Here is a 15,030-nt window from a genome sequence, read left to right as displayed (position 1 = left end):
ACCTCCACTGATCTCCGATGAGGCAGTTCTCGGCTCCTCTCTAATGCCAGCCCCCTTGGCACTCACAGCCCCCTTGGCACCCACGATCAGCTGCCACCCTCTCCAACACTATCCGGCCGGACGCCTCGCCACCTCCGCTGCAGCTCCTCCTCCCCTAACACGGGTCACGGCGGCGCAGCTCACCAGGGCCGCGATTGCCCTCAGGCTCCAGCTCACTCCGACACCAGAGCAGCCGCGAGAAACAAGCCGCTGTTGTGCTCCCCATTTGCAGCTCTACGCCGAGGTACCAGCCCACTGCAATTCGTGTCTCGATTACTGGGTGGTCATTTCCCGGACACGGGAGCTCCGCCAGCATGTCTTATCCCCTGCAGGCGGCCATCTTGGAATCTGTGTAAATTGTTTTTATTTTCTTGGTTCATATAAACTTCACAATTAAAACATTCAATTAAATAGATCATAATAAAAGTTCATCGCTACAAATTCACCCTCTTAAAATTTCCCATATACATTGATTTTGAATCTTGATTTAAAGCATTTCATTCCATGGTGTATCGAATTTCATAAGTTTAATTTAAAAGCTTCTTTACTTGCAGCCAGATGCGGTACAATGAAATATGAAATAACAATCTAGTATCTAGGCAAGGTCCAAAAAGTAGTTTGGATAGTCATTTTCACTCAAACTGTTCTACATTATACAGATCTTAACTTCATGCATTCTGTTAGCATACATTTTCGACAAATCCTCTGATCTAATGGCAGTATTATCTGAGAACCACATCGCAAGGAGAGGGGAGTTGGTACGTAATAAAGTATGCACTGCTGGATTTGGAGATTAAAGTAAATACGGTTGTGCCCTCTTAAATTTATAGACACTATATACTTCTGCAGTTTGGTTAAGTGCAAGACCTTTCTTTTCCATTTTTTTTTCTTGGCATGATTGCTTTAACAGTTCTTTTCACTTTTAAATTGCAGGACCCAATCTATAGTTTTAAACAATTTGAGATTTAGTGCTTCAAATTAATTGCTTGATAACATCGCAACATCCCCTCCCCAATGTTTGCTAACAAAGGACATTTGGGAGTAGTACAAGGGTATAGCTCACCTCTGTTCCTCAGGACTGGGTCACTCCAGCAATCAAGCCTAGCTCTAGTTCAGACACGCCGTAGAGGTGGAAGGAGGCAGGTTTAGGATTTTTCACCAGAATAGGCCCTCTAATCTATGCTAAGCAGTATGTCCCATTGTCAGCACCTCTAATCCATAAAGTATTGCTGGGCAAAAACACTGCTTGCAGAGGGTCAAAATGCTTTCTAGGCTATACCCAGCTGTCTGGCGAATATACAATACAGGTGTGCAAGTTGCCCAGTCTTTATGCTTTTTACATCCCTTATCTGAGCAGAATCCCCTAGAGCACTCCTTCAAACCTAGGTAAAGGTAACTCCCGATATATGATGGTACCTAACCGTCTTTTCAAACTCATTTTTTTAATTACAAACGTCACCTTAGTCTTTCTAAATAAATGGACAAGTCCTTCTCAGTTGCATACATCATAGCTCATTCAGGGTCCTCTTCATCCCCAAGTACGTATGATTGAACAGGACTAAATCATTTGCATCCACAATACTAGTAATTTGTCGATCACTGATATCAGTTGACTATGGTGCTTAGTCTGCTGGGTATGTCTGCAAGTTATAAGTTAAACAGGAGCCAGCACACAACCCTGCTCGACTCCCCTGTTGAGATATCGGAGCTAACACAAGTCCTTTGTTACTTGGGCACACCTCCACCCTTGTGCCATGGTGCAGATTTTGATGGGCAATAGCTAATGTGGGCAGCCCAGGTTTTTCAATTCTTTGCCACAATATATTGTAGTTCACCAAATCAAATTCTGCCCGGAAGTATAATGCAGACCCTCCCTTGCGTCATTAATGTGTCCAATAGCCTTATGTTATACCAAGTAGAGGAACCAGCTTGAAAACCAGTCTGGGTGGAGGCAAAGAACATCTTTCTTATGCAAACAACTTCCCAGTGACGGCAAGTAATCTGTAGTTAGCTGGGGGATGCCTGGTCACCCTTTTTATGAATGGGGATTAGGATAGACTGCTGGCGGGAAATGTGAATTTCTCCAGCATGGGGTCTGGCATGGATTAACATGCTCATGAATATTCCCCGTCCGGCTGGGACTCCTCAGTAAAAAGTTAGTTTTGTTTCTGAACTGTCTTTCTACCAATAACCAATCACTGGTCTCTGGGTCATACTGCCTCCAGCCAATGGCTGCTCTCCACCTAAGCTCCTCCTCTGGCAGCCATCTTCAGAATTTTACTGCATGTTCAAGTGTTGGGAGTCCTCGTGCTATATCTCTCGAGCTTTTACTGCGAGTTGTGGTTTTTTAAAGTTTTCTCTATTTTTCAGTCAATTGAGCCTCAAGCTCCACCAATTCATCATCCGTTTAATGAGGGTGTTTTTTCGGAAGCTTCTACGCCCCTAAAGGGCATTTTTTTTCATCGAGCTTCGCTTGAATTCCAGAAGATTCTTGAAGCCTACCCCGTGTGGACATGACCAAAGATAAGGGAGACTCGCCGCCTCTGATCAGGATCTGCCCAGAATGTGGCCTACGGAACGTTTTCCTGGAGGATGGGCATTCCTGGTGCCTTTACTCAAACAAATCGCACATGGAGGCCGGTGCGTTATGCAAGGACATGTCCGCCCACACCATGAAGGACCATCGCAAACGGCCCGCTGAGTGGGTGGAGACAAAGAAGCTGGCGGCAGGTGAGCCCCGGCAACATACTTCTCCCAAAAGGAAATCTGAGCGGTCTTCTAAGACGTTTGAGGGTGGTCCGGTGATGTGGGCCCAACAGAAGGCAAAGCACAGCGAGTCTGCGGGCACTGGGAGTGCAGTTGGTACGTGCTCCGCAGCAGCGAGGCTGTGCGTAGCATCACCGACGCAGTCAACCACGAGCCTACACTCCGGCTCGTCAAAGAAAAGGAAGTCTGTGCACCCGGGTAAGCTTCTGGAGAAGGCTGGATGTACTCCGATGGAGAGAGCCAAGGGGAGCGAGGTGCTGACCCGCCACAGTGAAGGCCTCGGACGCGCCCAAGGTCGTGAAGGCCCAGGTTCACCAGGTGAAAGCCTCCATCAAGGGAGTGGTGGCATCCCTAGTGAAGGCCGTGGATGCAGGTTCACAGGAGACATCCACCAAGAGTTTCCCCTGCCCGCCCAGAGGAAATTGTCTTTTCTGCCCATCAAAAAGACTCCTGTGAAGGCGATGCCGATCATCTCCCTGAGACCACCGTTCCTGGCCGAGAAGGGGGAGTTCCAGTGGTCCAACTGGACTCTGAGATCTCTTCCGAGGATGAACTTTCAAGCCTGACAACACTGCCTGGGAAGGACGTCGAAACCAGGACTTAACGGAAGGACCCTGACGAGGGAAGGGCGGACTGACTAGGAACGGCAGGGCGGTGAGGAACCAGTCACCACGCCACTTCGGACGCAACCGCCTCCACCACTGACTGACAGGTCGGAGGACATCCTACAAGCTCTGCATATCCTGTGCACTGAGATGGGGACAAGGCTGCCCACGCCTCCGACGGGCGATCCAGCGCCTGGACCCTCAGAGGATCCACTAGCCAAGAGACGACCAGTCCATCCTCCACTGTACCATCCATCCCCTCTGCCGAGGGACGAGACAGAGCCAGATAAAGCCATGACTGGTACAGGTGACGACTGAACAGATCTCCCATCGCTGGTACTCGGGGCTCCCCCGACGAGATTTGCTCCTTCCACGCCATGATCTCTAGGGCCTCAGAGCTGTTTGAGCTCAACCCCGAGGGAAAAGGAGGGATTCCATTATCAACGAGAGGCCAAGAGGAAGACCGTGCTCTCGATCCCGCTGTTGGACGACATTTGGGACAAAGGGCTGTCCCTCCTGAAGCAGTCCTCGACCCCAGCGAAGAGACCGGTACGAGAATAAATACCGGGTTCCCGAGACTGCACCGAAGTGTCTCAGAGCGCAGCCGTCCCTGGACCATGGAAGTTGCCAGGGTGAGTTCCAGCAAGTACCTGCTCGGCATGATGTATGCATCTACCTTGTTCAGCTGTGCAGGCTGCAGATGTGGACGCTGCAGCAGTTCCTTGATGCCCGTTGGATACAAGTCTTGGGAAGCTTCGAGAACAAGATCGCCCTCAAGACATTTCGTCTAGTGATTTGGTAGTGGGGCATCCGTACGCAGCTAGCGGTAGGCACAGATTCAAGACCCCAGCGCATCAGGGGACTGTGACAACTGACACCTCCCGGGGATGGGACGCACACACTGCAAATCTCCATGCAAGATGCCTTTGGCTCCTGGAGGAGAAGTTGTTGTAAAACTTCCTGGATCTCTGGGCCTCAAGGGCAAGGTGGTGCAGGTCTTCACCGACAACACCACCATGATGTTCTACATTCGGAAGCAGGGGGGCAACCAGATCCCCTTCTCTCTCCAAGAAAGTGCAGGATCTATGACACTGGACTGTCGCCCAGAGGATGTTCCTGGTACCCTTTCACCTGGCAGGAGTGAAGAACACTGTTGCTGACTCACTCAGCAGGGAGCTGTGCTCTTGCCACGAGAGGGAGCTTCGGCAAGATGAAGTAGATCTCCTATTCAGATGATGGGACAATCCCCAGATCGATCTGTTCGTGACGGCGGCGAACACCAAGTGCCGGAGGTTCGCCAGCAGGTTTCCCAGCTGGGGAGCTTGGGGGATGCATTCTCCTTCCCCTGGGACGTCCTGTTAGTCTGTGTTCTCCCACCATTGCTTCTGCGACTCATCAGTCAACTGACTGTCCTGGTGCAGGATGATCCTCGTCTCACCGGCATGGCCGAGACACATGGTTCCCGGACCTTCTGGACATGTTGGCATACCCTTCAGTCAAGCTGCTGACGGACTCGGATCTTCTCGCCAGGAAAGGAGGCACGATCCTGCATCAGGACCCAGGATCGCTGAACTTGCAGGCCTGGCTCCTGCAGCATTAGAGTTCAGGGGCTATGATATCCCAGCAGACTGCAAGGAGGTACTTGCCAAGTTCAGGGCTTCCTCGGCTCTTATAAATGGAAGAGGTTCTCTGTCTGTTGCTGTGCACAGATCAACCATCTACGGATTGCAGCCCCTCAAGTGCTGCCGTACTTGTTGTTGCTGGCCAAGGAGGGGCTGGTGCATGCGTCGATCAAAAATCTGGCAGCTATCTCCCGCTACACCAGAACTCGGGGGCGGTCGTCACTGTGGTCTCACCGCCTGGTGAGGGAGTTCATGAAAGGACTTACGCTCGTTCCCACCGGTGAAGGCTCTGGTCCTGGCGTGGGAGCTCAATGTGGTGCTGACCAGGCTCATGGGCCTGCCATGCGAGCCTTTGCATTCGACAACGCTGAAATTCCTATTATGGAAGACAGCGTTTCTTGTGGCCATCACCTCCGCACGACGAATGGGAGATATATCCAGGCCCTCTCCTGTAAGCCTCTGTATCTGACATTCCCGAGATGCGGGTAGTGCTAAGGATGCACCCCTCTTTCATGCCCAAGGTACCGTTGGACTTCCATCTCAACGAGCCCTTGGTGTTGCCTGTTTTCTTCCCGTCTCCTTCGCTGGCTGAGAGGACTTTGCACTCACTGGATGGGACTAGAGCCTGACGTTCTACATGGCCTACAGAGTTTTCAGAAGACATCACAGCTGTTTGTGAACTTTGGCCCTCTGAGCCAAGGAAAAGCCCTCTCCAAGGCTTCCATTTCCAGATGGCTCCAGCTGCATCATGGACTGTCACTGGTTGGCAAACGGACCGTTGCCTGGCTGCCCGAGAGCCCACTCGACCAGAGCGATCGCTGCAACTATGGTGTTCCTGTCTGGTGTGCCCCTGCTGGACATCTGCAGGGCTGCGTCGTGGAGGTCGACGCATACCTTCAGAAAATTCTGTGTCGACCGGGATTCCAGGGAGGAGTCCAGAGTTGGCCAAGCACTGCTGTGCAACCTGTTCACTTGAAGGGGTGCCTGGTGAGGAGGTAAGAGATGTTTAATGTTGAGCCTTGCCACCTCCCGTGGTTGCATGTGTACTGCTATGTATTATTCATTCATGAGCATGTGAATCCATGGCAGTCCCCATGCTGGAGAAGGAACAAGTTACTTACCTGTAACTGTTGTTCTCCTGCATGGGTCTGGCATGGATTCACATACAAGCCCTCCCGCCTACTCCTCTGCGGCTCTTCTCTTGGTCCTACTGCCACTTTACGTGTCACCAAATCTGAAGATGGCTGCCTGAGGAGGGGCTTAGGTGGAGGGCAGTCATTGGCTGGGGGCAGTATGACCCAGAGACCAGTTATTGGTAGAAAGACCTTTCAGAAACAAAACTGATTTTTTTTCTTTACCGAGGATTCCCAGCCTGACTACAGAATATTCATGAGCATGTGAATCCATGCCAGACCCATGTTGGAGAACAGTTACAGGTAAGTAACTTGTTCCATATATACAATTCTAGGTGGTACCACGATTACTCTGATTCCATTAAAAAGCTTCAACTGTACTCAGTTTAAATATCGTTTTGCTGTGTTGATTCGTATGCTATCAACCATAGACTTACGAGTGAGACAAGTTGGTTAGACAATTGGCAGAAAACTGAGTCCCTACCAACCAGACATTTCTGTATGAGGATCCCCCTCAAACATGGGCAACCTGTAAATGAACTACAAGCCCAGCCCATATATTGTCTATTAGTCTTATCTTCTACAGTTCTGCAACCCAAATGTACCTTGTGTTGTACAGTTCTAAGTTATTCGTCTGGGAATTGACAGGCCCTTTTTGAGTGTGCTCCCTTTCAAGCAGGAGTTGCGGGTTGTTGAACTTCCAAGATGAAGAACAGGTGAATGTTGTCGTTGAGGCAGCAGCTTCGGTCCTTGTGCTTGTTGACGAGTGATCGAAAACGTCCTGCAAGAGGGGGAGGCGTGTGGTGCACCTTGACGATGGTTCGTTGCCGCAAAGTTAGTGAAGAATTTTGGCCAAGCAAGGGCTCTGAATTGTTGGCGTCTGGCGTCGGCAAATGGGACGGGACCACAGCTGGCTTCAGTAGCTTAATCTGCTTTTGAAGTATCCGGATGGAGGGAAACACACCGGCACATTCTACTCGGTCGTTGACTACCTCTACTTTCTCCTGCAGGATGAAAACTGTTGACTGTGATGAACAAGGGAGTCCTTGGATCAAATGTTAGACAAAGGGTGCACGGCGGCTGTGTTCGGCGATGGCGGTAGTCAAAGGCGGACAGCTGTCCAGTGCTTTTCTTAGTTCTCCTCGGCGGTCCCCTTCTCTGGTCAGCAGCCTTTCATAGGTCTGTCTACCATGGAGCTTTGGCAAAGATCAGCTGGTGCACAATGGTCCATCATAGCTCAGGGAGAGGTCTCCTTACCAGGTCCTCTCTTGGATCAGTTCTTGAAGAGACAGCAGCTTTGGGATTACACGGAAGGGACCAGCGGTTCACCTTCTTCTGGCTTCGCTTCGAGAGTAAGAATCAAGTATCAACTTCTGAACCATTTCTAGCAGTGAGAGGCCCCCAGATACACTGTCTCCCATTCATGCTGCTGGGTCACTCGGAAAACCAAACACTCAGAAGGGCATTCAGGTAGCCTTCGGGCGCACGGTGCATTCAGGCCATTCTTCTCCATCCAGACACTCACAAAACAGAATGTGGTTTCGAACAGGCACTCTGCCATTCAGCACTACACACTGCATTCACACCAGTTTCGGGCAGGACTGTCTCAGTCATTGTGTCAAACACCAGATACTAGACACCCACAACAAGAAATGCGTATTTGTCAGTCAATTCACCAAGGTCCCACCCCATGGGTGTACCCACAACTTAGTCATTGGAAAGGCTCCAACCAGTCTGGCCTGGACACCCAACAGCCAGTCTTGGAAGGGACAGAGTCGGGGCTTCCTGGGACTTTGGGAAAAGTAAGGTAACAGGTGATTGAAAGCAAGAGGCCACAGGGGCCATCTTGTTTCCTATCCAGAATCCACTGATTCCAATGACGGGGCCTGGGCATGAAAAAATGGAGGATGCGCAGGGCACCTGTCAAATTGGCACATAGCTGCCACCACCCGTACCCTGCTCTGTGGGCCACACACAGGAGCCCAAAAACATACACCAGGAGTACAGGGTCTTACTCCCACCCAAGGTTACAATAAGGGTATCCCAAGGGTCTGTTCACAAAACCAAATACAGTAAGGGCTGCACCGTCAGGAGTCCCATATGAACTCCTGCTCAGAAAACAAATCGGAATAAGCAATAAAGGACAAGGATTCAGAGGCCCTGTACCTCTGATGCATTTCCAGCATCACAACACCCACATGGTAAATGTCCAAGACCGGGGACATCACCTCCAATGTCCTGGAGTTCTGGCTGCGCTGTATTACAGATTTTCCCTTCGGGGAGCTATTGGCACACTGCCGGGACTCCCTGGTGGGGGAAAAGCTGTAACAGACCAGCAAGAACTCCAACATGGTAGGGGTTCATATCCCTGGTCTTGGGGCGACTGACTCCAGTGTGGGTTGAATGTCCCCAAACCCAGCAGTGGTTCCCTGGATGCCTGCGACCCTCCCGGTCCTTTACCGGAGGTAGAAGCTGTAATGCAGACCAGCCACAATACCCGGATGGTTGGGAATCGCGTACCTGGCCTTGGGCACCAGTCTCCCATGTGGGTCTTTGCTAGGGCTTGTGGGTAATAAATTCTGGGATGATTCGCACAAGTCAGACGTGTATTCCCATGAGTCTTTTCTGAAATGCATGGGCTTCCCCGTTTTCCTTTGTGGCTTTGACACCCTAGGCCCAAATCTGTAGGTTGTCTCCCCAAACCTGTTGGGGGTTACCAGTGGTTTAGCCTTTTCCCTTTGCACCCAGGTAGGTGCACGCAGACATGTGTGCTGTTTTTGTCAGGACACCTGTGGGAATGCGGGATGGTAGGACTTGTGGTGTTGGCAGCGTGTTTCGGTGGGTGGCCAGAGTGAAATTTCTGACAATTGTTTTTTCCACCGAATTTCAAAGACATTTCCCTCTGTCCACCCACCGAAACACATTGCCAACAGATCTCCTACCTTCCTGTGTTGCCACAGGTGTCCCGACAAAAACAGTACCTCACATGCGTAGGTGCGCCTACCTGGATGCAAATGGAAAAGGCTAACACATTGGTAACCCCAAGCTTTAAGGCAGAGCAGATTTTGTTAATGTGGGCAACCTACAGATTTGGGCCTAGGGTGTCAAAGCCACCAAGGAAAACGGGGAACCCCATGCATTTCTGAAAAGACACCCATGGGAATCTAGAGGTCTTGACTTGCGCGCATTGCCCCAGAATATATTACCCACAATCTGGGACAAAGTTTGATATTTGGTGGGAAGAAATACAATTTTCGCACGTCCCACTCTGCTCACCGACCGAAACACGTGGCCAGAACTACATGGTCTACCTTCCTATTCCACTCAAGCTGTTCTTGAAAGCCTGGAAAATGGGGAATTCAGCACCGCAAACAATTTGTTCCTAGCACTGACCAGGAAAAAACTACAGGCTTCTTTGGACATGATTTTATTTGCATTTTTTGAAAAACCCAACATTTTCTCCCTTTTTGGTTATTTTCCCCTCACCCCCTACTGCAAACTAGGATTGCTGGGTGGCGTTACGGCGGCCTACAAGTGGGGGGGGGGGCAAAATTTGGCCGAGAGATCTCATGTAACAAAAACGTTACAAGGCATTGAATGGTGACATAACGAAAACACCAAAAAAGGCCTTGGCACTGGTTGGGGAAAACCCATGGCAGTTTATATGTTATTTATAACGTGATTAATACCCAGAGGTTTTGAAGTGTGGATCTGGGATCGAACCTGTGTTGCTCAGTGTTGTCTTGCTTCTAAGGCGAGCATGTTGCCCCTGAAGGGGTTAATGTGAATTGAAATTGGTCAGAGCCCGGCTGATGGAGACCAATTGTAGAAACAAGGGGATCCCGGGTGAAGCGTGAGCCACCTTAAAGAGAATATTCTCTGAACATTGTAAAAGGGGATCTTAGCCCGTAAGAGGGGCATCCAGGTTGAATCACCCAAATAGAATACGAGGAAAGGAACTTTGTGTTTTTTTTGTACATCAAGCCCTCTGAATCAAGACTTTCAAGAATTAAAGCGACTTGGACTCAGAAGGCCCAGATTCTTGTAATGGAACTGTATCCTTGTGCTGAAGAAGCCAGGGTGTGTACTCTGCTCGAGTGAACCGGCTTGTCCCGTGCTGAAAACATGAGGAAGAGGCATATCATTTTGTGAACACTTCTTTCTTTTTCATGAACACTACCACACATTATGTATAAGTAGTTGTAAGGATTGGCAAGAAGTCTGTTTTAATATAGCCCCTTTTTTTTGACGAGACTCCACTAGGACTGCATTATTTTTTGATGGTTGTAGCTTGCTCCCATCTATAGATGTATTATTAAATAGGCGTTTATCACACCCTTGTTGAAGCTCAAACATTGTTGAACTGTGGTCCCTTGTGTCGGTCTTACTGTTGATAGCATCCCTTCCTTACACTTCCCCTTCCTTCTCCCCCCACCTTTTCCCCACTGCTGCTGCAGATAGTCACCTGTCTTACACCTGTTACATGCAGACTGAGCCGGTGCCACCTCCAGAAAAGGGTATCGGATATTATTCCATCATTTTTTAAGTTCCCAAGAACAACCAGGTGGGCCCCAGGTAGTCCTGGATCTTTCTTTGCTCAACCTTTCTATCCCGCGCGAACGCTTCAAGATAACACCAGCCCACATAGTCTGTGTGCAGGAGACTGGATGTAATCCTTAGACCGAAGAGACTCGTTCCTATATGTTCTAATATGTCATTTGCTGGAAGTTCCTGCAGTTCAATATTTCCATACCATTTCCAATACAAGGTGCTCCTGTTTGGCCTCAATTGGGTCCCTCACATGTTCACTAAATTGAACGTGGTGGGCTTGTTTTTGGTTGGAGGACCAACACCACCTATACCCATGGACCACTAGCTGGTGAGGTTCAGCACTCCTGAAGGAGCGCTCCACTCATGCCACAGTTTGGCGGATGTTCTCCACCAACTGTTTTCCCCAACCAAAGGAAGTTGCAGCTGCACCCCTTGGAGAACTTGGTATTTCTAGGTGTCTGGTGGGATACAGTGGCTCAGACCAAAAGATTGAAATCTTTCCTCAAGGCAGCCAGCCATTTCTTGTTCAACACCTCAACCTCAGCGTAGTGGTTTCAACACTTGCTGGGGCGAATGGCATTGTGTGTCCTGACAGTACAACCCGCCAGGCTCAAATGAGGCGTTCAACTTGATCTAACGTCCTCCTGGGACCAGGAAACTGTCTCAGACAGTTTGCTCATACCACCCGCTACTCACCCCAAACTCCACGGGTGGCTCCTTGACAGCACTGTGGTGGAGGAAGCTCAGTTCTCGCAGCTGGAGCCCAATCTAGTAGTGACAACAGATTCCTCCCTTCAGGGTTGGGGGACGGCTTATACATTCATGGCTCATGGTCTGTGGAGAACTTGGCGCACACATCTTCTGGAGCTCGGGGGCCTACGGCCTAGTACTTGGAGCATTTCTTTTTTAATCATTTCTTTGACACTCCTTGGGTCCAGGAAATACACATAATAGATATGCTTTAAGTTGTCCCCAATTATATCTGAGGTGGGACTGTACAGGTTGCATTGTTCCACATCACTCGCCCACACCACATCATGCAGCCGTGGTTGGCCGAAAGCAGTCTCTGACATCCACCTCAACAATACACAGCTCTTGGTCAAGACAAGGCTCGCTCACAAATTTGGGCCAAGTGTAAGTTTGTAAACATGAAACCGGCAATGCAACAGTGTGGGGTCCATACTTCTGACCACCATGTCAGTCGTCGGCAGATCTCTTCCCAGAATGGCTCCAGTAGTCCCACATGTGCAAGTTATTAGCATCAAATATGGGACACTCGCTTGCTCCCCCCTACCCCCATACAGTCTGTCTATCCGGAGTATAGTGGTAACTGCACAGGACCTTCATTTGCAGCAACGGGATGCCCTGCACAGCCCATCGTGTTGTACTGTCACTGGGATGTCGCTATTAGAAATAAAGTTTCCGGGGGGGCGGGGGCGCTAATGGAGGTGTTCCCTTGAGGCTCTGCAGCTCTAGGCTGTTCATCAACCAGCTGTATGCTTAAATAGTTAATTAGCTTTTTTTTTTGTTGAATTCCATGATCGGAAGGTGTCGAGCCGCAGTATACTGCGTTTGGGAATCAGAAGTGCCCGGAATCATGTTATTTGCTCCCGCTGTTCTTGGCGCGGGGTCGACATTCGAAAATAAAGATGGCCATGTTATATCACAAGGCAACGTTAAGGAGAAAGACCTGGGAAGAAGAGCTGCCCGAGAAGGAGCCGTAAAGTCCTTGGCTGAATGGAGACCTGTGCCTGAGAGCTACTGACTGTCCTCCCCCGTCCCCCCCCCTGCACCCTGCATCCCCTCTTCATTCCTGCTTCAGAGAGTGGTGGGGCGGTTGAGTGCAAGTCTGGTGGTGCCGCCTGAGCTTCGTATCCTCGGCATCCAGTGAGGCACCAGCAGGGTCTTGCAGGGACTACCGCGGCAGGAGTCCACCATCGCAGCGGAGGATCGGGAGATGACCGCATCATCCGGCTCCCAGGTTAAGGCTGGAGGTGGGTGTCGGGAGCGGGAAATCAGTTGGTGGGTGTATCCCTCATCACCTGGTCAGACATGAGGAACCGAGTGGTCTGCTCAGAACGTAGTGAAGCCCAGTAGGTGTAGTACAATGGAGGGTAGAATCAAGCAAAGACAAGTGGCTACATAACCCACCCAGAATTTACCGCTCAGAGATGACACTAGGAGGCACTGAGGGCTGTTGCAGCTGCTATTGGAGCCCCATGCAAAACAGACGCATAGTACCAAACGGCTGAGAGGCACCCATGAACCCATATGGATTGAAGAGACAGACAAATTGGTTACTGGAAAACAGGCATACCTAAATGCCTCCCTGGAGATGGAGAAGGCCAAGGGACTCTATTCCAGGAGTGTATCACCAAAGAGACGAAGACACATAGGTGATTGGATGGACAAACATATAATTTCAATAAAGGCACAATACATAGTGGCCCTGCCGGAAAGAGCAAGGCAAGGTGAGAGCCCATATTAGGCGTTTGCTTCAGTGAGGGAGGCCGGAATTAGATGGTTCCATTGAACAATCACATATGAGAAACTGTCCCACCCCACGCTGTCTCAAATCCTTGATCCTCACCCCACTTGGATATCCTGCATATGGGCAGGATGAAGGCCAGCACGCCGAAGGAAAAACCGAGGTGCATCTATTAGACATGCTTAAACATCCAAAGCCACCATCAGAGCTGTCCCGGCGCTTGAGGAAGCCCCGCCAGCCACTTAAAGAACTTGTACGCCTATTCCAGTCACTGCAAAAAGAAATGGCGCCTACGGAGCCCTTTAAAAGCTCTTATCAGGAATTTTCATGCACTGCAACAGAAGGGAATCTAAATTGGATGATCTGGAAACTGCCTTTTGCGAGCAGACCCAATTCTATGATCCGCTTGAACAAAGGATGACCACACTGGAAAGCTTTAGGATATCAAAAACCATTTCTGCAGTAACAGTAAGAGGTGTGCCGAGAGAAGTCTGACTGAGATATGGAAGGATACGTCAGTGATCTATTCCTAGAGATACTATGAGATGAGGTAGCAGATCTCACGCTGGATCTGAGTATTCTCTAACTTTCAGACAAGACAAAATCTTATCACAGACGTCTTAGTATGGGTCAATTTCTTAAAAACCAAATCTTATCTTTCAAAGGGCCAGAACAAAGTCGCATATTATTCAGCGAATCATTGATACCACCGTTTCAAGATCTCTCCCAGGGAACGATACAGCGCTGCAGACAAATGAAGCTGTTGACAACGTGGTTTACTGAAAGGGGGATCCACTATAATGGGGCTACCCGTTCCGGATCTTGTTCCACACCAGTATACATCGCTAAGGGCAACAGTTGAAACATTGAAGATCCTGAAACATTTAATATCCTGGAAGTGGAGATACATGTATAGGACGAGCAGGCATTGGAACCTATATGGACACAATCAAAATCAAGGAAGTGTAGCTGCCACTGTAGGAGGCCATCCATGGAGCAGAGATTAAGAATCACTGGGCTGAAAAACGGGTGAAGAGAACTCTTATTTACTGTTGCTCTTTGGAGGGCGACTTTGCAACTTTGAGGGCTAGGGTGTCAAACTAAGACACCAAAGAGCTGTGTACCAATGATGTTGTGACGACAGCAGCAGGTTGGTTATTTCGCAATTTGTTCAGTTTTAAGGGCGATAGGAACACAAGCGCTTGTTCAAGTGCTTGATGAAGGCCTCCTATGGGGCTGTATTCGTTTTTGCTTTAACTTTTTAGTACTTTTTTCTTTTCTATTTTCATTATGGGTGTGTGGACACGTTCAGAAAAGGGGTGGGAAATGAAGTACAATGGGGAGATGGAATGAGTTGCAACATTCTAAATGGAGGAGCGCAAGTCACAAGTACAGGTGTAAACCAGTTTTATTTGTGAAGATGGCCTCAATGTGTGGAATAAACTGCCAGCCAGGTATCGTATGGTTGTAGATGATGGCTGATGTAAAAGTGTCCAGAAACCTCCAGGGGCTCAACTCGCCTGGAAAGAGGAAGTGTTTTATCGAAATTGGTAGAGCTCAAAACGGACATTGCCCTTCAAGAGACCCATTTGCTGAACCGAGTTGAATTTAGGATGAGATCATGCTGGTTCCCACATCAGTATTTTGCCTCCTCAAATACCAACAAGGCTGGAGTTTCCATCTTAATAGTGCGATCCCTACAGTTGGAGCGTGTGAAGGTGGTAAAGGACACCAAGGGGAGAAATATACGGGCTGTTTTGCAAATGGCAGGAAAAGACCTTGGAATGGTGTCAGAATATGGTCCCAATCGACAGCAAGCAGTTCTA

At 49.4% G+C, this 15,030-nt stretch overlaps 1 protein-coding gene across 1 annotated transcript in view; it reads left to right on the top strand.

The window, feature by feature from the left end:
- Window positions 1–253: 253 nt before the first annotated feature.
- Window positions 254–15,030, top strand: part of LOC138504297 (uncharacterized) — a 344,376-nt gene continuing 329,599 nt past the window's right edge. The window contains exon 1 of the mRNA XM_069624699.1: window positions 254–283. The gene's annotated coding sequence lies outside the window, so the exon portion shown is untranslated. The remainder of the gene's footprint in view (window positions 284–15,030) is intronic.

The sequence above is a fragment of the Ambystoma mexicanum genome, chromosome 11, assembly GCF_040938575.1.
Source record: "Ambystoma mexicanum isolate Mex_15411 chromosome 11, UKY_AmexF1_1, whole genome shotgun sequence".
In the NCBI taxonomy this organism is placed as follows: domain Eukaryota; kingdom Metazoa; phylum Chordata; class Amphibia; order Caudata; family Ambystomatidae; genus Ambystoma; species Ambystoma mexicanum.
This window is presented reverse-complemented; position numbering and strand designations above follow the sequence as displayed.